The 22,968-nt window shown below is 37.7% G+C and overlaps 1 protein-coding gene across 5 annotated transcripts in view; it reads right to left on the reverse strand.

The window, feature by feature from the left end:
• The window catches only part of LOC127412489 (inactive ubiquitin carboxyl-terminal hydrolase 54-like), an 80,173-nt gene that overhangs the window by 52,779 nt on the left and 4,426 nt on the right, over positions 1 to 22,968 (reverse strand). For 2 of the 5 annotated variants that reach the window (XM_051648894.1, XM_051648895.1), the window contains exon 1: positions 2,784 to 2,920. The exons of 1 other annotated variant lie outside the window; for it this stretch is intronic. The gene's annotated coding sequence lies outside the window, so the exon portion shown is untranslated. Of the gene's footprint in view, positions 1 to 2,783; positions 2,921 to 7,338; positions 7,445 to 22,968 lie in introns of those variants that run through there. 2 more of the 5 variants (XM_051648893.1, XM_051648891.1) reach the window with 2 other exon arrangements.

The raw sequence follows: 22,968 nt of genomic DNA on the forward strand, positions 1-22,968 counted from the left end.
ATCTGTGAAGCTGTGAGGCAACCTGAATCTGGGCCAGTATGATGCGAACTCTCTCTCCACAGCATAGAATGGGGTTGAGAACACTGTATTTTAGCCTGTGGTCATTTAGCACTGCAGTTACATCAAAACTGGCTTCAGTGCTGTTCCTACCCAAGGATAGCTTTCCAGATAATATTCAGCTGTTGGCAATGGACAAATCATTTGAAATATCCAAAAATAACAAACCTTTTATCTAGTAATTATAAACACCTCAATAAGTGGTGTTACCTCACCTGAAAAGAAGTTGTGAACTTGTTAATAAATTGTGAACTCCTGTCACACTTTAACAGCAAATCATCTGCATATCATCATGATAATCCAAATGCATCATCATGCTCCTGTGGTGAAAGTATTGTGGGAGAAGAAACAGGCTTTATCCCCCCCCCCCCCAAAAAAGCACTCTCTTGTGTGCCAAAGCCTGTTAGTGTGGTCTGTTTGATCTGGAGCTGACCTCACCAAGGGTTTAGCCAGATCTCACATCAGTGCAATTAGACATGTGACTAGAGCTGACATGCAAAAGTTTGTGCTAGTGAATCTTGAGTTGTTATTAGCCTTATATAGTAATAACACATACTTAAGCTCCTCACAGACTATCAAATCTACAATTCACTACACATATGTGTTAACTTCATTTCATTAACACTTTAATGCATACCTCGGGTCGAAAATGACCCTGGACCTCATTCCACGCCAGTTGTTGGAGTTATGCCCACAACTCTTTAGTATTCCTCAACCTTTCTCTTCTGAATAATGTTAGCAACAACAACGACAACAAAAAAGGCAAAATTGCAAAAAATAAATATATATATATATATATATATATATATATATATATATATATATATATTTTTTTTTTTTTTTTAATAATTGCTTACTTATCAAAAGTGTATAGGGCCATTAAAGACCCTAGATACAGTATGTAATAGTGTCTGGGCTTATTTAGTTATTTTTATTATTATTTCATATCTATATAAGTTTACTATCACTGGATAAATATTTATTTGTTTATTACTAGATAACTGAGTACTATATTCATACAAATGACAACTATATTACATTGATTTTCTGTGCAACAATGGTGAATTATCAGTACCCTATATGCATGTACACATACATATTACACATGCTATTTGTTACTCAAAATGGCGCTGATGTATCAGTGATTGGCTAGATTTACATTTGGCATTGCTATTTGACAAAGAAGCAATGTGGAAGTAAACTATAGCAAGTGTAACACATGAACAGTATGATTTGGCTATTGTCATTTGGGTGTACTACTGAAATTAGCCTATGTACAGTTGAAGTCAGAAGTTTACATCCACCTTAGCCAAATACATTTAAAATCAGTTTTTCACAAATTAATTTTACTTTTGAGAATATGGACTTTTTATTTATTTATTTTATGCACATTAGTTGAAAATAAAATGCTCTTTTTTAACAGCCAGAATAGGAATGTTCTATGCAATAATATAACGGTACTGTATGGTTTATGTATTTATTGCGTCCTCTTGTGGACTAAGGAAACAAAATACGAATATTAGTTATATAGTATATAGCAGTTCCTATATATTAATATTTATTTCATTTAAAAGAAGTACAATAGATTTTCATGGTTCAGTCAGTACTGTTTATTTTTGTAATAAAGTTCAGCACTATTTACTTTGAGTGTTATATTTTTCATTCAGTATCAATTTTAAAAACTATCAGTTGATTAATCGGTTATCGGCAGGTACTGCCCAACTTAGTTATCGGTATCGGTAAAATCCACTATCGGTAGGCTCTAAGCTCAGTAAGTGTTTGACAGCCAGCTGCATCTCATGAAATTCCAGTATAGAAGTAATGAATCCTGTACTAGATTTGTTGCATTATCTCTTTGACCTATGAAAAATACAACTTTAAAAACTATCAAAATATACTGTATTCTATGAATGTTTAGAAAATCTGACAATATCTGGCCATTTTGCAGATTAATTTGTGATAGATATATGTGCATGTAATAATATTTGGTGAAACACCCATGCATTTAAGAGTTAAGACGTGTTAAATAGACTGTGTATGGCATGCTGTCATGTTGTATTCCACATGCAGGCTACTTCAGCACTAGTTCTCATGTGGTCAATTGAGAAAGAATTAAATGAAAGGAAAAAGGGTAGAAAAGCTCTTGCAGGTGCACGACAATAACATCACGCACAAATAAAGCACTCAATAATTTCTTGTCATCCTTAAAGTCCAAGTTAAGTGTTTTCTCACATCACGCGTACGTTCACAGAGAAACTGCATACAATCGGCACCCTGTTATAAGTTATATAGTCGTCGTTCACATTTTAACTTGAGGTGCCGAAACAAAAAATGGTGTTTAAAAAGCGACAGAAAACAGACAGAACTGTTATTATCACGCCTGTGCCATGAAAAACTTTATACCTTTAATTTTGCTACGTTTTTATATCAAAGTAATACATTTCTAAAGAAAAATATTCTCACACATTTCTTCACAAGTTTTAGTCTCAGCACTCGCAGAAACAAGATGTACATATCTTTTCAGTAAAACGATACTTTTTCTTTTGAATTTCTTTCCTGAAATATAAAACCTGCTACCGCGTTTCCAACTTTGTTCCATAGTTTCTCAGTCCCAGAGGGATTCAGGAACAACACGCGTCTCTTCCAAACCAAATCCCGAGTGGAATGTCTGAATTTGATGTGTAAAAGTTTAGCCCTGCGTTAGAGAAAATGTTTGTAAAACTCACTCTTTTCATTCCGAGTACGTCCGGATACAGTGACGGGGGAACTCCGGTTCGTTACGTGACTTTATCCCGTACCGTTAGCTTTAGTCGCCGGTATCCTCGCGAGCTCCGGACCCTCCTCAGCACATAAATTACTTCGCACGTTCATTGAACTCTTGATAATTGAGAGAGAGCGAGAGAGACGGACGGACGAGCGGGCTGGGGGAGGGGTAGCGCTATTACCTGCAGCCCCTGCCCCCTGAAACACACACACAATGGAGGCGAGTGAACTACTGAGCAAAGCCCACCCATATAAAGAGATGCGCTTACCTCTTTAATTTGCCATGCACAGTTGCAGATGACAAAGATGATACCCACAAGTAAATGGCTGAATGTTTGGCTTGCAACTGATCTGTCTAGATTTGACATATTTATGTGAAACAAGCTAGGCTAGATTGGAAAGGGAATTTCAGGTTTCAAGCAAGTGAGCTACAGATATTTTCTTTTAAATAAGACTTCTGCTTTTACTTTGAATTCAATGCATTTCCCATCACACTAGACTCTCGTGATGTTCTTTGTAAAAAGTAGAGTATATAGTGGTTTGTGATCTAGAAGTCAACCCCCCCCCCCAACATATATGGGATTGACTAAATTAAAGGAATATTCCGGGTTCAATACAAGTTAAACTCAATTGACAACACTTGCCGTATAATACTGATTACCACAAAAATTCATGTTGACTCCTTTTCTTTATAAAAAAGTATAGCCACAAGAAGTTTCAAAAGTATAGCCACAAGACGTAAACAGAATGTGTGTTAACATGATTTTAGTGTGATAAAACCACTTACTAACCTTTTCTGTGTAATAGCAAATTTTACAACTTTGTAAAAATTAAAATGTAAACAAATTTACAGCTAAATAACACAAGAGTGTTAACTTAAGAATTAACGTAATTGCTGTTATAAAATGATAAGCTTCACATTTCTGCCTCTAAACCCTCCAAAAATGGATCCCATTCACTTCCATCGTAAGTGCCTCACAGTAACCTCGATTTCTGCTTTCTTTAAAGAAAAGGATGGACGAGTTAAAATTATTTTTTGTGGTAATCAACATTATGCCACAAATGCTGTCGATAGAGCTTAACTTGTATCTAACATTGAATATTCCTTTAACGTTAGTCAGTCTTACACTTAATTTTTTTTAATTCTGTGAGAATTCATTAAACACATAGCTTAACACTCAAAAGACACAAGAAGAAAGCTTCATTCTCAAACATCATGGGAGGAAACTTCAGAGCTTTACTCTTCAGAGCCTGATGACAGGAACCGAGCACCAAACACATCTTTCAAAAAACAGCAATTTTACAGTTCCCAAACTGTTACCAGATTGACTGCTGATTGAATGAAAATAACATGGTGTGGGGCGAGTTACTTCCTCCACACAAAGATAATTAACAAGGCTTAAAAACAGTTTAGCCTGGAGAGCAGCCAGCCACTCATCAACACTCATGATTAAAAACATATGAAGAGGAAGGGAACTGAAGTGTCACAGCTAAAGAAATTACTTCCATTATACATCAGAAACTAAGACCAGGGATATGCATTCAAACTAATACTATTTAGTTTAATAATGAAAAGAGAGATAATCAAATTGCTAATCTACTTATGATGTTCAATTCAATTAAAATGCAATGTATGTGTATTAGTCACACTCACAACATGGCCAATTGTGGTCAAAGACAAAAGGATGAATTGTGTACTCAGATTTTCCATTAGCTAAACAGTTAATGAACCAGAGTATGCAATGCTTTTTTTTTTTTTTTACAAAGAGCCAGTCCAAACTGATAATTTTCAGTGACCACACAAAGGAAGGGAGGGCCAGTCCACAATTAACTTTATATTGGCAGATGTTAAAGACTTTTCTTTCTGAGAAAAAACAAAACAAAACAGACTGATGTGGTAACACATAAAGATTTGACCACACCAAAGCATGAACATCAGAAGTCCTAAAACCATGATGATGGACATTTCTGACATGCATAAATGGTCTTTAATACAAATTTTGTCTAGGTTCCATTCTATTCCAGGATGAGATGAGGCTGCTGTTCCTAGACATCACTCCATAGAAATGGAATAGAGACAGAATAACAAAATAACAATAAACACTGTATAGCTTCCAGTCTGCACAGGAATTAACGGCAAAAAGGAATAAAACAGAAACCACAATACAGCACAGTATAAGGGAAAACAAATGATGGAGACAATCACAACATATCCACGGGTAACATTTCACAGAAAAATACCTCCCACTATTAATAATAATAACTTATATATATAAGTAGTGTCAGTCAGTTTTAAAAGTGGGTAAAGGAGTACTCTTCTCACAATGGGCTATTCATTGACAAGACAAAAGCTTATGTAAAAAATAAATAAATAAAATGCTTCATTCATAACAATGCTTGCACTCTTTGTTCCAACACTTCCTCCACCTGTTTAAATTCTTCCAAAAGCCTGACTAATTGTTTCCTAGGTTCACAAGTCCACTCATTAATTATGTTTTATGTCCACCCATAAGAAGCTTGGTTTTGTGCAAATATACAGTATTAGCAGTTGATGTTAGTCAAGGAAAAATGTTAGTTCATAAAATTGCTATTACCAAGTATATCAATACTGCTTGTTTTGTTTTTTGTCTCATTTCCTAGTCTAAACTCTGAAAGTGTCATTTTGTCTGACAAGTCATATTTTCAATATGTCACTACATATTATGTTTCATTTAAAGGTATAGTTCACCCAAAAATGAAAATTCAGTCATTGTTTACTCACCCCTTGTGCTTTTATAACCCCATATGACTTTCTTCGTTTTTTTTAACACAGAATGCGAAATTGTGAAAACAAATTGTGCTCAGTGAGGTCATACAATGGCAGTTTATGGTGACCGCCTCTTCAAGCTTCAGAAGGACAGAATGACTTGTTCTAAAGGCATACGATAAGGTTTGATGAAAAACAAACCGAAATCTAACTTAGTGAAACTCTTCACAGTCCTTGTTTAGATAACCCAATTTTTTTTCGCTTGAACACCCCATGTCGCGAGAAAGGGGCTGCGTGAACTGTTGCTCTCGTTTAGCCTCATGAACATGCAAAGGAGATCAACGGTTGGTCAAGAGCTTCACTAAATAATCAATTTGATTTTGGTTTGTTTCTCACCAAACCTTGTTGTATGTTTTCAGAACAAGACATGAGACTCCTGAATTATACTTTTGTGTCCTTTTGTAGCTTGAAGAGGTGGTCATCATAAAGTGCCATTGTATGACATCACTGAGCACAACATTTTTTCACAATTTCTCCCTTTGTGTTAAGAAAAATAAATAAAGACATATGGGGTTATAAAAGCACAGGGGTGAGTAAACATTGGCTGAATTTTCATTTTTGGGTGAACTATACCTTTAACCATTACGTGCTGCTGATTATGTCACTGACTGCTATACCGCTTTTTAAATGTGTGGGACATTGGCTACAGATTGTCATTTGTGATTTGCATGGACTTCAGGAAACAGCCTTTTATAACCCCCTGTCATGGTAAGGGAAGACAGAGGAAAAGAGGTACTTCCTGTTAGTTTTCATATCCTAACCACAGAATCATGACCGGAACAGTTTATGTAACAAAGAATTAACAAGAATACACAGAAAGTCTGGAGAAAATTCAGATCATTTTTAAGAATAATAGTAACAATCTAAGTGATTCAGAGGTCTGGCTAACTATTCCTGCTTTACTAGATCTACTTTCTGAATGACATCATCCTCACTGAGTGACACCTCCCGGACATCCAAACATGCTTTACTCACTCTGTCATGTGATTATCCCACACACAAGGGTTGTAGTCATGCAACTTAATGACATCAGAGGGCAAACAGGCTTCTTACGCATAAACTCATTGGATGTCTAAGACCACATCAGCTACACAAACACTACACCAGTTATGAAAGGAAAATGGGTCACTATTGGAATTTATTGTTCTCTTCTTCGCCTGTTTTCATTTCATATTCCTGAGTCCTAGCACCTTTTATTAATTTCCTGTTGTAGATTCATATCAGCAGTATATTTCATACTGTAAAAACTCACAGCAGCTCATGGTATGTAAAACAGATCTCTGCAAAGAGAATCGACTACTTTATGGCATGAGCTACAGTAAAAATGAAAACAAACAGTGAAACAAAACAGACTGATTTAGTGTAAAAAAAGATTTAGTGTCACAACTGTCATGTCAGCACTGAGTTTAACACAGAGGCATAGCAGTGAAGACTGCAACTGTTAATTCATTATCATATCCACATATAGTCTCTAGCCCTGAAAGAATAGGCTAGTGCATTATCATACAAAGCAAAAAAGAACACTCTAATATTTCCTCTTTAACAATGCGTAAAGCCTGGCTTAAAATGCATTTCACAAAATTTTAAAACACAGCAATCACACCTGTCAGCTACAGCATCTGGTAGGCTGTACATGTGAAACTGTAAAACAATCCCTCAAGATGACAAAAGGGGTTTCTTATAAACCTTTTATACTGTGTTGAAGTACTTACAGCACCTGTCTGGCAGACATCTGTGATCCGGTCGTGAGCAGCTGTAATGTGAATGTCCCACTGACAGTCATGCAGGTTTTTCCAGGTGATACTGAAACAATGACATCATTCCTATCAGCACACACCTGTTTCCTCAGGAAGCTCCTCCTCCCTTCCTGCCTTTTAAATCTTTAAAGGGGCAGACAAGGTACCACTGAAAAACATGTGACAGCTCATAATGAACATTATCTGTTTGGACAGACCCTGAAAGGCAAATTGTGTATTATGTGAGCCAATGCCAAACAATGTGTTTTATACAAATATGATCTCACCTAGCAAATATGGCTTGAGACAGTTAGCATAAAGACAGATAACAGAGCCAGTCAACCAAATACATAATATGTATGTATGTGTGTATGTGTGTGTGTGTGTGTGTGTGTGTGTGTGTGTATATATATATATATATATATATATATATATAAATTGTCATTGATTTACAGTATTGCCTTAGTCTTTCTTTACTGTTACCGGATGGCTCCAGACACAGAGACTACAAGAGTGCAAACTGAATGAAATCCCAGATGCAATTTATTGTGCTACTCCAATCCCAATCAATAATTACCAAAAGAAGAAGAAAAAAAAAAAAAAAAACTGGTACACAATATGGGACTTTTAATTGTAAAGAAGCCCGAAATACACATGGGACTCTTATTTTGAAATGTCTGCACTCCCAGTTCAGAGAAAATGAGTCTGATTCAAACTGCTAACCTGAGCTCCTGAGTTCAAACCCTCAGTTCTTTTTAGGTGATTCATGAAAAAGACCCAGTTCAAAAGAGTCATTTGTTCACGACTCTCTCGTGCTGGGTTTGTTGTTGCGTGCGGTGCAGCGAGGTCATCAGAATCAGAACCAGAACAGATGAAATGTGGCGTGAGACACACTGGCACTCTGTATTCAATAATTTATAAGATATCTGACGAAACCGCATATGAACGCACACAACCCGACTGTCGCCAATGGCGACTAGGTTTTAAATAGTTGTCGCAATCAATCATTTTAGTCGCAGTCTGGAGCCCTGTGTGTATATATATATATATATATATATATATATACACACTAAAATATAATTAATATATAAAATGTGATAAAAAGTTAAGCCTCAGGATTATTTCCAAAAAATATCACAGCCACTTTCTTTTAAAAAAAATGGATATGTAATTAACATTGGTTTTTATAAAAGTTGATTTCATGCCTACAAGATCAAACCCAACTTACCCATAATGTCACTTAAAATTAGCAACTGAAATGTCAATCAACAGCCAGAAACACCAATGAAGGTCCATATGGGGCATTTATGGTTATAATCCTCTTTACTATAATTAAATGTTGTTGTTGCCTGGATGGACAATGAAAGGGTGTACAGTCTAATTTCATGACTAATTTGTCCTGAAAATTAAAAAAGTTATTAACAGCTAAGACTTTCTTAGAGCTGTGCCAATTAGACATCATTAAAACCAAAGCATTCAAACATTAAGAGCCTGTCTTCTTTAATCTAAATCTGCCATTCACATTAAAGACCTAGTGAAATCGTAACTGAAGTTTGCTTTTAGTCCATCTCTATTAGCTTAAAAGTAATCTATATGCTAGTCCTTGTGTATTTCTAAACGTTGACAAAATTCGTTATCAGAAGATCTAAGCATTTAAAATCTGCAGTCTCTCTCTTCCGGCTAAAAAGACTCCGCAACATTCATTACGTCACACAGAGGTTGAGAAACCTTGTCCAACCAAATGCTCCATCTGATCAGTTTACTTGACTGTTCTACATGACTGTGCCAATAAGAATCACTTAAAAGTGAGTTGTGACTGACTGTTATCACCTTTCAGCCCTCTGAAGCTCTTACAGTGGAGGGTGATTCAAAACATAGATGCAGTATATTGACTCTCTTGTTTCTTATTCATCTGCATTATTTGCACAACGGCTCCAGCCTCATTGTAGCAAAGGCCTCAATGCACTGTGCCGTTCGGTTCTTAAGTCAGTGGAAAAATGGTCGCATTCTGTATTGAGATACCTTCTTAGTTTTCCCAGCTGAACAACGTCTTTGGTATGAGAAACAGGATGTGTGTGTGAGGCTTTACTGGCGTCGTGATCAAATGTAGCTGCGTCCGAAACCGCGTACTGTCACATTATGTACTGCATTTGATGAGAAACGCATGTCTTGGCCGGTAAAACAGTATGCTCTTTAGGTATGCGAGATGCAGTATGAATAGAATTCAGACATACTAACAACCAGGAACGTACGCATGGTCCCGTGACCAGAATATATGACGTGACAACAACAACCGTGAAAATAATCCACTCAAGTTCGGTTAAACAAGCGCCATTTAAGCACAATGAGCAACGTTCTTTATGTATACTGCACTTACTGTTGAAAACAGCCTTCCGCCCCGCCATTTGTTTTAAATCCAGCGTTTGAATGTGATGTCTCCTCAGCTCCCGATGCATTGTGGGACAGAAAGTGTTCAACCGATCCACACATCGGATTCCCACCGGAAGTAGTAGGTCATCCGGGCATTTCTCGCTTACTGCCTTATGAATAGTATGGATTTGGACATACTACTCCATTGGCATACTGTTTTTGTCATACTATATAGTAGGGAAGTATGGATATTTGAACTTTATTAAAACATTTTAAACCATGTAATTTTGGACAAAGTAATGGGGTACAATTAATACATACATTAAACTGTACAATTAAATAATGAATAAATTAAATGCCTAATTAATTTCAACTGATCAGTCTTAAATGAAGAATTATAGAAGATAAAAGATTAATATATACATGATAAAATAAGCCTTAATTTTATAGGCAATTAAACTCGGATCTACAGCCTAATTTTTGTGGATTTTTGTGAGACTGGCCTTTAGATGACACAATATCCAGGAGTGAAGAAAGAGGTTTATCATCTGCATATGAATTCAAATCCAAACTCACATCAATAAATATCACCATGGCTGACCTATTTACATTGTCACAATATGACAAAAGTGTCCCCAAATAGAGGCTTGAGGGGGTTGGAGAGGTTATGGGGTTAAATTAGAATTGCTCAACTGCATCTGTCAATATATGCACTGTCTCTCTCCGGGTGGCCAGTATTCATTAGTACATGTACAGTGCCACTGGCCGCACACAAGTAGCCATTCACAAACGTGTGTTCTGCTCCCATGGGAATTCTGGGGGAGGGTTAAAAATAGTCTGATGCTCCAAATGGGTACATTTCTCAGAATTTCTGTCTCTCAGCGTGTTTCTGCGCCTGGACTTGGCTGCTGAAGCGTCTCTGTTCTTTATCATCTATAAACACCGAGAGCTCAACCATGAAATTATGATGCCAGAGATAAGAATGTGGATATTGTGTTTTTCACTTAACCTGTCTGGGTCAAAAACATTTGGGTTATTCTGTTCTTTTCATATCAGCAGAAAAGTACAGATGTTATTAGCTAAGCAAAGTCTCTAGAAGACCGCCACTCATTTTTGGAAATGGTTTGGATTGCTTATGTTTTCAGGGTGTAGACTTCCTTATGGCAGCCCGCAACTCCATGCCTTCACAGCTTCGCAGAAATTTCATGATTTTCAAGGAATGTCTGTGACTCAAGCTTTTTCAATAATACACACAGATATTTAAGTAAAAACAGATGGGAGGAGGAGAGAGAGAGGGTGGGGAGATGAGAAAGAGAAAAACATTGGGAGTAAAAAATAAATAAAATATAGCCGTAAGCAGCAATCATCAGGATCCAAGCATGTATGGCCAGAACATGGCCAAAATAATTAAATTGGACATAGTAGATCCTGTGGATGCTGTGGACACAACTGTTTTTGTGTAAAAATTTCTTCCAAAAGATTTTTATCACAGTTGCAAAATTTGAAATTTATTACATTGACAACAGAATGACAATAGAAGACAAAGAAGAAGAAGAAGAAGAAGAAGAAGAAGAAGAACAGACTTTGAATTGCTGAACAACAGCACTTTACAAGAGCAAAAAACTACGTCAAAGAGGATTTTTAGTCTTGGCGCTCAATCTAGTGGACAAAATCGGAAATAAATCTTTGATTTACCATGCATAAATTAGATTTTGGATTGCTGGACAATTAAATCAGGAAAAACTGAACTTGAGAAAAACTTAAACAGATTTCATAGGTCTCATCATTTGTTGGATAGCTGTTGCTATTTGTACTGCACATATATTAAATTACAAGATTACTGGACAACAGCACATTACAAGAGCAAAAAGATAAGTCAAAGAAGATTTTCAAGGATTTTTAGTCTTGGCACTCCATCTAGTGGACATTGTTATTGCTATTTTTACTGCACAGATATTACATTACAAGAGCAATAACTCAGAGGATTTAATGGAATTTCTTAACTTGCTGCTCCATCTAGTGGACAAAATCGGTAGTACATCCTTCATCTGTCAATTATAGTGGAAATAAATATTTTTATTTGCTGTTGACAAGAGGAAATGTATTAAATTTAGCACATGTCCTCAGACTATCCTGGTGTGTATATGTTTTAAGTTTTGACATAATTGGTGCTTGTGCACACAAATAAAGTCATAGTAGTTACAGTTCAAACCCAAAGAATTCATTGGCTTTTATATTCTAAACGATTTGACATATCACAAATTTCTAAAACATGTTTTTGTCAGGACAGTCCCTAGATGAAACGTAAAAATTTTCAAGCCAATTATACAAAAGTCGTTTTTTCAAAAAAATTCTAAATGGCAGAATATTTTTCAATGCAGAAATAAAATCGGAGATATATGTTTTGTTTGTCTTGACTCAAGGAATCAGAGGAAACAATCATTTTGATTCTAGCCCTTATAGATAAGAAGTTATTAGCAAAAATGCAAATTAGCTCATTATAGCACCACCTTGTGGACGATTTTCACCAAGTTTGGTATACAGCCTAATTATGGCGACCTGTAAGTGATCCTTAAATTTTGTAACGATCTGCCATTCGCAATGCAAGTTATAAGCTGCTGAATTTTGATTGGCTGCTGGCGACCATTTTTGTTGATTTGTCGAATAGTTTTTGTAAGGATATGTTAGCACGTGACCCAAAGATAATACATGCCAATTTTCAAAATTTTCACTCAATTAATTATAAGGAGTTTTTAGCTGTAGCGCCCCCTATTGGCGAAATTGGACGAAACTTTGAATGCCTCCTCAAAATGTTCTCATATCAAAGTATTCCAAGTTTTGTAAAGTTTGGACTTTGCGGCCTGGGTAGCTCAGTGGTAAAATACGCTGGTTACCACCCCTGGAGTTCGCTAGTTCGAATCCCAGGGCATGCTGAGTGACTCCAGCCAGGTCTCCTAAGCAACCAAATTGGCCCGGTTGCTAGGGAGGGTAGAGTCACATGGGGTAACCTCCTCGTGGTCGCTATAATGTGGTTTGTTCTCGGTGGGGCGCATGGTGAATTGAGCGTGGTTGCCGCGGTGGATGGCGTGAAGCCTCCACACGCGCTATGTCTCCGTGGCAACACGCTCAACAAGCCACGTGATAAGATGCGCGGGTTGACTGTCTCAGACGCGGAGGCAACTGGGATTCGTCCTCCGCCACCCGGACTGAGGCGAATCACTATGCGACCACAAGGACTTAGAGCGCATTGGGAATTGGGCATTCCAAATTGGGAGAAAAAGGGGAAAAATTCCCCCCCCCCAAAAAAAAAAAAAAAAGTTTGGACTTTGCGTTCAGAAGATATAGGCCACTGAGTAAATTTCGTTTTGACCCAAGGAATCAGAGGGAAAAGAATTTGATTCTAGCCCTTACAGTTGCAAAGATATGAGCCAAAATTTAAAAGTGCTTATTATAGCACCACCTTGAGTTGGATGGGGGTGTGTATTTGTGTGAGGGGGGGGGATTTAGGACCATCCTGCCAAGTTTGTTGTCTCTAGGACTTACGGTTTTGGCTGCCCATACACTTTTAGGCCATAAAAATAAGAAGAAGATGAAAATCATTACAGATACAATAAGGTTTCAGCACCTTCGGTGCTTGGACCCCTAATAATAAGAAAATCAGTATGAAGGTCACGTGACGCCATGCAAGGGTCAGACGTATGAACGGCTCTGCGCACTTTGCTAGTTTTTAATTCATTTTATGTCATAAACCGGTGAGATTCGATAAACCCAGTTTCATAACTGCTCTATGAAGACAACATGTCAAAGAATTCAAAATCCTCGGGCTCTGGAGACATTAAAAGCCACTTACGTGCTCAAGCTGATACCCCAGACAGGGCTCCAGACAAGGGACTCAATTTGGACAGTGAGGCGGGAGAAATTCAACGTCAACTGTCCAGTATGTCTATAATGCTGCCGAAAGTCGTAGTGGACTTGGAGGATCTTGCTGTAATATGTCTATCGATTACGGCGATGGAGGCGAAATTCTCTGAGTTGGTTACAAGAATCGGGGACGTCGAGAAACAGATTGATTATTTGGAGTCATCGGAGAGGGGATTAACTGCTAATCTGCTAACAACCAAAGCAGACTTGGAATGCGTTTGAGAAAAACTGGAAGACCTTGAGAATCGTAATCGGCTAAACAATGTCTGAATTGTTGGAATTCCTGAGCATGTGGAGGGCCGAGATATGGTAAAATTCCTTGACTAGCTCTTCCCAAGTCTGCTCGATATAACAGGCCTTAAGCTGGAAATCGAGCAAGCTCACAGAGTCCCGGTTCGGAGATCCGCTGAGGGAGACCAGCCCTGATCAATTCTGGCCAAATTTCTGAGATCATCCGATAAAGATCTCGTGTTACGTGAGGCGAGGAGTAAAGGAGGGCTTTCTTGGAAGAACCATAGCATTTTCTTGTTCCCAGACTTTGCGAATTCGACAAGAGAGAAACATGATCGATTCAAGGAATGCAAGAAACTCTTACATCAACGGAAGGTTGCTTTTGCACTGATGTTTCTGGCCAAATTGAGAATAGATACTAAGGATGGCCGCAAAATGTTCACATGCCAACATCAAGCATTGTTTTTCATAGTGACAATGGGGTGAGAAAGTCATGGTGTGTTTCTCACGTTGCCCCCAAGTGAGCTTGACTCACTGAACATTCACTTGAACGTCCGAGGTAGCTGGGCACCTTTCTTGTTTCTTTTTGTGCTGGTTAAGTTTAGCGGCTGGAGTTTGTATTGTGGAATAACACTCCTTCGGGTCAGTTGTGGGTGAATCTGCTCGTTCTTTGTTTTTATGCCTCCTAATGGCTGGAGTTTGTTTTGTGGAGTATTTTTTGCAGGACATTGGAAGGATTAGGTCATCTGCTGCACTCATGAACAGCCGGCTCACTGAACATTCGTTTGACTGCCTGAGGAAACTGAACAGCTTTTTTTTCCCCTTTCTTCTTTGTGTGCTGGTTCCGCTAGCGGCTGAAGTTTGTTTTGTGGAGGAACACACCTTTGATACATTTTTGTGAATGAATCTACACATTCTTTGTGTTTATTCTGCCTATTGGCTGGAGTTTGTTTTATAGATTATTTATAGACTTGAGCAATCCGACAGCAAAGTTGTCGCGGGGGCTCACGTAGCTGTACATGGACTGTGAGTTTAGAGCGATGGACGCCAGTTGACGCTGTCATGCATGGGATTAATGCGCATGTTTTTCTTTTTTCTGTTTGTTTGGTTTGGGGGGGAAGTTCGGGGTTTGACTGTTGCACTAATGTTGGAATGTGGTCTTTATAATTTTATTTTTGACACAATCTATTTTTTCTAATATGTCAAAATGTCAAATGTAAATATGAGTGGATTGTCTCTCTCCACACTGTTAAAAATTTTCCCGTAAAAAAACAGTAAAGAACTGGCAGCAGGGTTGCCAGCAAGTTACTGTAAAATTAACAGTATCTTGCTGTAGCTGAAATTTACAGTTTGCTACTGTTTTTGCAAATACAGCATAAAGCTGTTATTTTACTACCTTTACAGTAAAATACTGACAAAAGGATTAGCAGTTAATTACTGTTTATTTGCACTTTTTCACAAGAGGTATATTTGCAGGATTTTACTGTAAACAACAGTAAAAATACACTACATGCTACTGTATAAGCTATTGAGTAATGGACTGCTAGCAAAAAGGACTACAATGTGTTTACTTTTTTCTAAACCTTGTGATTTAATAAATTATTCCTTAGTCTTGCAATAAAAAATACCATGTTTTAATAGTGTATAAATGTAGCCTTTGAAATAGTGACAAACTTTTAAGACAAATAATACAGCTTCAAAGTGTCTTTTCAAAACGTCTCTCTTTATTTGCAAAACCCCATTCTTGCAAAACATCTGTACAAAATTATAAGGCAATTGGTAAAACAAAGCCCAAAGCTGATTTGGGTAAATAAACTTACATTTCAGCCATATAAATAATAAATACACATTATAACAAATAATAACAAATCTCTGTCTGTCCAAACACTGAACTCTGGACACAAACACTCATAACTGAGAAAGTGGCTGAATGAATGACTAAAACAGTGTGTGTGGGTGTCTGAGAAAGTGTTTGTGTGAGTTTGTGTGTGTGTGTGTGTGAGTGTCTGAGAAAGTGTTTGTGTGATTTTGTGTGTGTGTGTGTGTGTGTGTGTGTGTGTGTGAGAGAGAGAGTGTTTGTGTGAGTTTGTGTGTGTGTGTGTGTGTGTGTAGAGAGAGAGAGAGAGTGTTTGTGTGAGTTTGTGTGTGTTGAGTGTGTGTGTGTGAGAGAGTGTTTGTGTGTGTTGAGTGTGTGTGAGAGTGTTTGTGTGTTTGTGTGTGTTGAGTGTGTGTGAGAGTGTTTGTGTGTGTTGAGTGTGTGTGTGTGTGTGTGTGTGAGAGAGAGTGTTTGTGTGAGTTGAATGTGTGTGTGAGATAGTGTTTGTGTGAGTTTGTGTGTGTGAGAGTGTTTGTGTGTGTTGAGTGTGTGTGAGAGTGTTTGTGTGAGTTTGTGTGTGTTGAGTGTGTGTGTGAGAGAGAGTGTTTGTGTGAGTTTGTGTGTATTGAGTGTGTGTGTGTGAGAGAGTGTTTGTGTGTGTGTGAGAGAGTGTTTGTGTGAGTTTGTGTGTACTGAGTGTGTGTGTGTGTGTGTGTGTGTGTGTGAGAGTGCTTGTGTGAGTTTGAGTGTGTGAGAGTGTTTGTGTGAGTTTGTGCGTGTTGAGTGTGTGTGAGAGTGTTTGTTGAGTGTGTGTGTGTGTGTGTGTGTGTGTGTGTGAGAGAGTGTTTGTGTGAGTTTGTGTGTGAGATAGTGTTTGTGTGAGTTTGTGTGTATTGAGTGTGTGTGTGTGTGTGTGTGTGTGTGTGTGTGTGAGAGTGTTTGTGTGAGTTTGTGTGTACTGAGTGTGTGTGTGTGAGAGTGTGTGTGTGTGTGAGAGTGCTTGTGTGAGTTTGTGTGTGTTGAGTGTGTGTGAGAGAGTGTTTGTGTGAGTTTGTGTGTGTGTGAGAGAGATAGTGTTCGTATGTGAATGTTTGTGTGAGGTTGAGTGAGTGTGTGTGTGTGTGTGTGTGTGTGTGTGTGTGTGTGTGTGTGTGAGTGTGTGAATGACTGGGTTCACTGACTTATATAAAGTCCCACTCAAAGTCCATTAGTTTCTTTAGTAGACTGGAGACACGAGGGTTGACTGATGTCATCTTTTTCTGGGCGACTTTCCCCGTACGCTTTGACAGGACTTTGCCTCGTCCAGCCTTGGTGCTTCTCTCAGGATTTATCCCGATGAAACGCCTGAAAAACAAATGTGTGTATTCATAATTAGTGTCAGGAGAGCTTTCTTAAAGGAACAGATCACCCAAATATAAAAATTCAATCATCATTTACTCACCTTAATGCCATGCCAGATGTGTATGATTTTCTATCATCATCAGAACACAAACGAAGATGCCTGTCATTTCAGCGAGCTACAGAGACAACAATGGAACACTATTTAAATTAAATTTGCAACGTTGTTTGAAGGCTGCACTTCGCAGAATAAAAAGAAGTTACGTTTTTATGAATCTCACCCTGTAATATGGAAGATCCGTTTCAGAAATCCAGCTGCACTCTGTGTCACAGTTACAGTTGGTTTCCCACTGAAACAAGTGTTTAAAAAGTTAGATACAATTCCAGTATCACCAATGTTTTCAGATTAAAAGAGAAGGAATATCATGCATCCCTGCATAAAACGTAACATTATCAGATGTACAGCTGCGTTTCCCAAAAGCATTGTATACTTCGACTTCGTCGTAAGTAGATTGTAGAAAGTATTGTCACCAATGGTTTCTACAACCTATTTAAGCTTACAATGCTTTTGCGATTTGCAGCCCAGATCTGAACGTTAAAGTTGTTAACGTTATCTGACCACACTGACCGCTTAAGTGAGGTGTTTCTGCACTGTTTTGTGTGTCAGCTCAGACTCCAATCTCAAATCTGACATGCAAATTAACAAATTTACCCAAATCCAGTGCATTATTCAATCTGACAACAAATCACATAAAGAAAACAATTTTAGTAAAAGAAACAAAGATCTTGGGCTTAAAGACAGAAATATAACGTTACAAACAGATTATTTAGTTGATATTGGGATCTGATGGCAGGTAGGCTACCAAAATCATTATCACAGCACAATATGAGTTGAACATAAATGTAATGTTTTATGGCTATGCTAAAAAGCAAAGCAAAAGGGTACTCACCTATTAATTCAGAAGATGAAGATGGTTGAAAAAAATCACCCCTTATACACGTGTGGGCTCACTGTAGTCTTGTGTTCCCAAAATGCAATGCAAAAAATACTGTAAAGTACTGTTTTCTTTCCTTTGAGCAATCAATACTGTAAAATAATATTACGTCCAAGTCATTTAACCAACCAAAATTAACAGTAATGTACTGCATTTAAAAATAACAGGATTATACTGTTGATATTTTGAAGTAAATTAACAGTCATTTTTAAGAGTGCATGTGGAATGTGAATGGGTTGGGGCACCCCATAAAAAGAAGGAAGGTTATTTATTTTCTTAAACGTAAGAAATATGATATAGTGTTTCTTTAAGAAATGCATCTTTCCCCACAGGAAGCTGAAAAATTTGTGCAGATATGGGGTGGACATGTTTTCTTTAGTGCTGGCTCAAGTAAGAGCAGGGGAGTCATTACACTGATTAGTAAATATCTACAAATCAAATGTCTCAAACAGATAAATGATAAATTAGGAAGAGACATTATTGTTTTAGCAGAAATTCAGGGGCAAAGGTTGATTTTGGCTAATATTTATGCACCTAACGTTGATGATCAGGGCTTTTTTTTATAGATCTTGAAGGGATGTTGCAAGCCGCTGGCACCCCTCATGATATAATATTGGGAGGAGACTTTAATCTTTTGATGGACTCAGTCCTTGATCATAATGAAGTAAAAGTGTGTAAGCCCCCTAGAGCAACATTGATGCTTCACAGGATGTGTAAAAATATTGGTCTTACAGATATTTGGAGACTTTTAAACCCATCTGGGAGGGACTATACATATTTTTCATCAGTCCATAAGCTTTATTCTAGAATAGATTTTTTTTAAATATATCTAAGTCCCTCATTTCATCTGTTGTGGATTGCTCAATTGGAAACATCTTAGTCTCAGATCATGCCGTGGTGAGTTTAGAGGTGTTGCCACATATGGAGAAAAGGAAATCATATAGTTGGTGCTTTAATCTATCCCTTTTGCAAAATCCTGATTTCCAATAGATGTTAAAGGCTGAAATCAATGTTTATATGGAGACCAACTGGTCCTCAGTATCCTCTGTGAGCGTGGCTTGGGAGGCACTTATAGTGGTTCTTAGGGGTTGGATCATACAGTATGCCTAAATCCAAAGCACGAGAACTCGTGGAGTTGGAAGGGAATATTAAAAGTGCAGAAGCAGAACTGAAGTGCCGAATGTCATCTGATGGCCTCGATACTGACCCGACTGAAATACAGATATAATACTATTTTGTCGCGGAAGGTGGAGTTTTGGCTATTCAGGGTAAGCTTTTGGCTAGATATCTAAAGCATAGGGAGTCTTTTTCCACCATTCCCTCAGTGAAATCTGCTGGTGGTGAAATATTTACCTCAGCCATTGATATTAATAATGCTTTTAAAGAATTCTATCTTGATCTTTATAGTTCCACATCTTCGTCTACCGGTGAAGATATTAGAAACTTTGTGGAACCATTAGAACTTCCTAAGCTGACGACTGAGCAAAAAAATTCTCTTGATTCTGAGATAAACTTGGAGGAGCTTGACAAGGTAATTAAGGCCTTGCCTACAGGCAAAGCTCCGGGGCCAGATGGCTTTGCCGCTGAATTTTTTTTTAGATCTTATGCTACAGAACTGGATCCACTTTTGTTAGAAGTTTGCCAACCATGACACAAGACCAGATCAATCTGATTCTTAAAAAGGACAAAGATCCAAGTGAGTGCAAGAGTTACCGTCCAATTTCCCTGATCTAGCTAGTAAAAATATTGTGTGCCTTCTGCAATTCAAGATTTTACATCGATTTTATTGGACCCCCTCTAGATTGGATTTAGGCATACTTGTTCTTAAAGACACATCCACCTGCTGGTGATGCCAATCAGAGGTTGGAGACATAAGCCATGTCTTTTGGGGTGTGATAAAATCCAGGAGTTTTGGTTGAAGGTTCAGAGTCTTGTGTGTGATGTCTTGGGCACTCGGCTTTCATTTTGCCCCAGACTCTGTATTTTGGGCAATGGGGCAGTCATCGACATTGAGAATAGACACATAAAAAGTTGGGTCCTAACTAGCGCTACTTTTAAGGGGTTGGAGACCAGCTGGAGCACTCTCATTTCATGAGTGTTGCTCAGAGATGGGGAGGGTGGCGGCCTTTGAAGAAGGGTCGTTTAGAAGACTAGGAAAATTGAATTTGTTTATGGAAAAATGGGGCGGATATCTGACATTGCTGGATGTGTAATTATAATTATTATTATTATTTTTATCTTTTTATTTTTGTGTCTATAATCATGTGTATATACTCTTATGTGACCACAGGGATGTTTGCTGGGGGTCAGGGCAGGGTTGGGGATTGGGAGGGGTGGTTGTGGGGTTTAAATGTTGATTCCATATATATATATATATATATATATATATATGTGTGTTTTGTAGGAATCAATAAAGAAATTTTTTTTTTTTTTAAAATCAGTACGGATACAATAGGGTTCCAGCACCAAAGGTGCTTGGACCCCTAATAATAACAAAATCAGTATGGATAAAATAGAGTTCCAGCACCAAAGGTGCTTGGACCCCTAATAAGACAATCAGTACAAATGCAATAGCCTATTGAAATAATAGTCTAATGAAATGCCTATTCAATGACTCACAGATGCCTATTCAGAACAAGGTCAACCAGTTTTTGCAATCTTAGAACAAATTGAGGGTACCTTTACACGACAACAATGTACTAAAAACGGAAAAGTTTTTCCTTTGCGTTTTTGAAAAGTTTCGCGTACAGACGACAACGTTGTCAAAAGGATCCCCGTTCACACGGATCCGTGAAAACGACTAAAAACGCTGTATTATGCATGCCAGGCCAGTAGTTGGCGATGTCACTTTGTAAAGACACATTACGCGCCTGCGCAAATAAGCATTCTTCCACAGAGCGGTGAATACAAACAATGAAGATGGCGATCGCTGGTCGTAGTAGTGATGCAGTAAATCTACACTTTGCTGGAGAAGCGTCAATAAACTCAAAATCCTGAGCAGCATAAACACAGTCCTGTAGTCCGCCATTGTAGTTTTGAATGTCTCGCGCATTGTTTTGAAGTACTCGCGCATGCCTATAGACTGAACTCTCAAGATTATTCAATAAACTCTGCTCATTTTTACCATCACTTCATCTCCTGCCTTCTTCTGTATTCCCCCTGCGGACTCTTGGGCTGGTAGGAGAGTAAGTTAACATAACAAGCTGTTGATGTTGACTGGTTTTGGATATCAGACAGAACTCTGATATATGGATATCTTCTGATGGAGAGAGAGGTCTTGTGTACACTGGATCTAACATGCATTTTCACTGCCTCATGTTTTCATATTCTAAGCATATCTTTGAATACTGTACATGGTATCACATCTCTGTCTATAGGCTAAGCGGTGGGTGAATGAATTGCAGGGTAAAGGTACATCAAATAAAATTAAGTAAATAAATAAATAACATTTAAAATACAAATACATTTTTCCCATCTGAATCCATACATTAATTTCAAGATTTTCAAATAGCAGGTTCTGCCCACTGTACAATGTTCACACTCCATACAAAACACTCCAAATGAATAAATTGTTGATTATTGTTATTTGCAAAGACACCAGTATTCATACTGATAATTACACATCTCAAATTGATCCCTATCAATCCATCATTCTTTATATAACACGTAATACGCATGCGCATGACGTCATCGTTTTTGTATGTTTACACGGAGACGATAACGGCATTGTTTTCAAAACCTTGCACTTTGAAACCCGTTTTCAAAAGTTTGTGTTTCAGGCCCCAAAACGCTGTTGTCGTGTAAACGAACAGCCAAAACAAATAAAACATTTTCCTGTAAACGGCCCCTGAGTCTTCTTACACTTTGACATCATGATTGTACCCAGTAAAACATCTTAACTTCCCTTACCAGGTAATCAAACATTATTGTTGCCAGTGTTACAAAGTGTCCACGATCAACTATTACTCTTACACAGTGCTTGAAATGGATTAAATGGATAGTTCACCCAAAAATGAAAATTCTCTCATTATTTACTCATCCTCATGCCATCCCGGATGTGTAAGACTTTCTTTCTTCAGCAAAACAAAACTGAAGATTTTTAGAAGAACTTCTCACCTCTTTTGGTCCACACAATGCAAGTGAATGGGTGCCACAATTTTCAAGCTCAAAAAATCACATATAGGTCAGCATAAAAGTAATTCATATGACTCTAGTGGTTAAATCAATGTCTTCAGAAGCAGTTTGAGTAGGTGTGGGTGAGATACATATCAATATTGTAGTCAATTTTTACTATAAATTCTCCTCCCTGCTCAGTCGATCTGCACTTTAACTTTTACTTTCATATTCTTCTTCTTGTGTTTTTGGTGATTTGGTGATTGGCAGGGAGAAGAATTTCTTGCAAAAATGACTTAAATATAATCTGTTTCTTACCCACACTTTTCGTATCACTTCTGAAAATATGGATTTCACCACTGGAGTCTTATGGATTACTTTTATGCTGCCTTTATGTGCTTTTTGGAGAGTCAAATTTTGGCACCCATTCACTTGCATTGTATGGACCAACAGAGCTGAGATACTTCTAAAAATCTTAATTTGTTTTCTGAAGAACAAAGAAAGTGATACACATCTGGGATGGCATGAGGGTGAGTAAATGATGAGTGAATTTTCATTTTTGGGTAAACTATCCCTTTATCCAGCTGTTTTCAAGGACATTTTTAGTGGATGTGTGAAATCAGTTACCCTGCAGAGTAACCACAGGTTCATCACATTAACTATGGACATGTTCCAGTAAGTTTGACAACCAGAAAGTGTCTAAATACTTTTTGTCTTCATTTCAACCAGTATTTTATTGTTTTATTTAAAAAGTATAAAATTTGTTTTTGTGAAATGCTTTGCTTTAAACGTGTGCTTGTGCTATCTTTCCTTCAAATTAAA

Source organism: Myxocyprinus asiaticus, chromosome 21 (assembly GCF_019703515.2).
Source record: "Myxocyprinus asiaticus isolate MX2 ecotype Aquarium Trade chromosome 21, UBuf_Myxa_2, whole genome shotgun sequence".
Lineage (NCBI taxonomy): Eukaryota > Metazoa > Chordata > Actinopteri > Cypriniformes > Catostomidae > Myxocyprinus > Myxocyprinus asiaticus.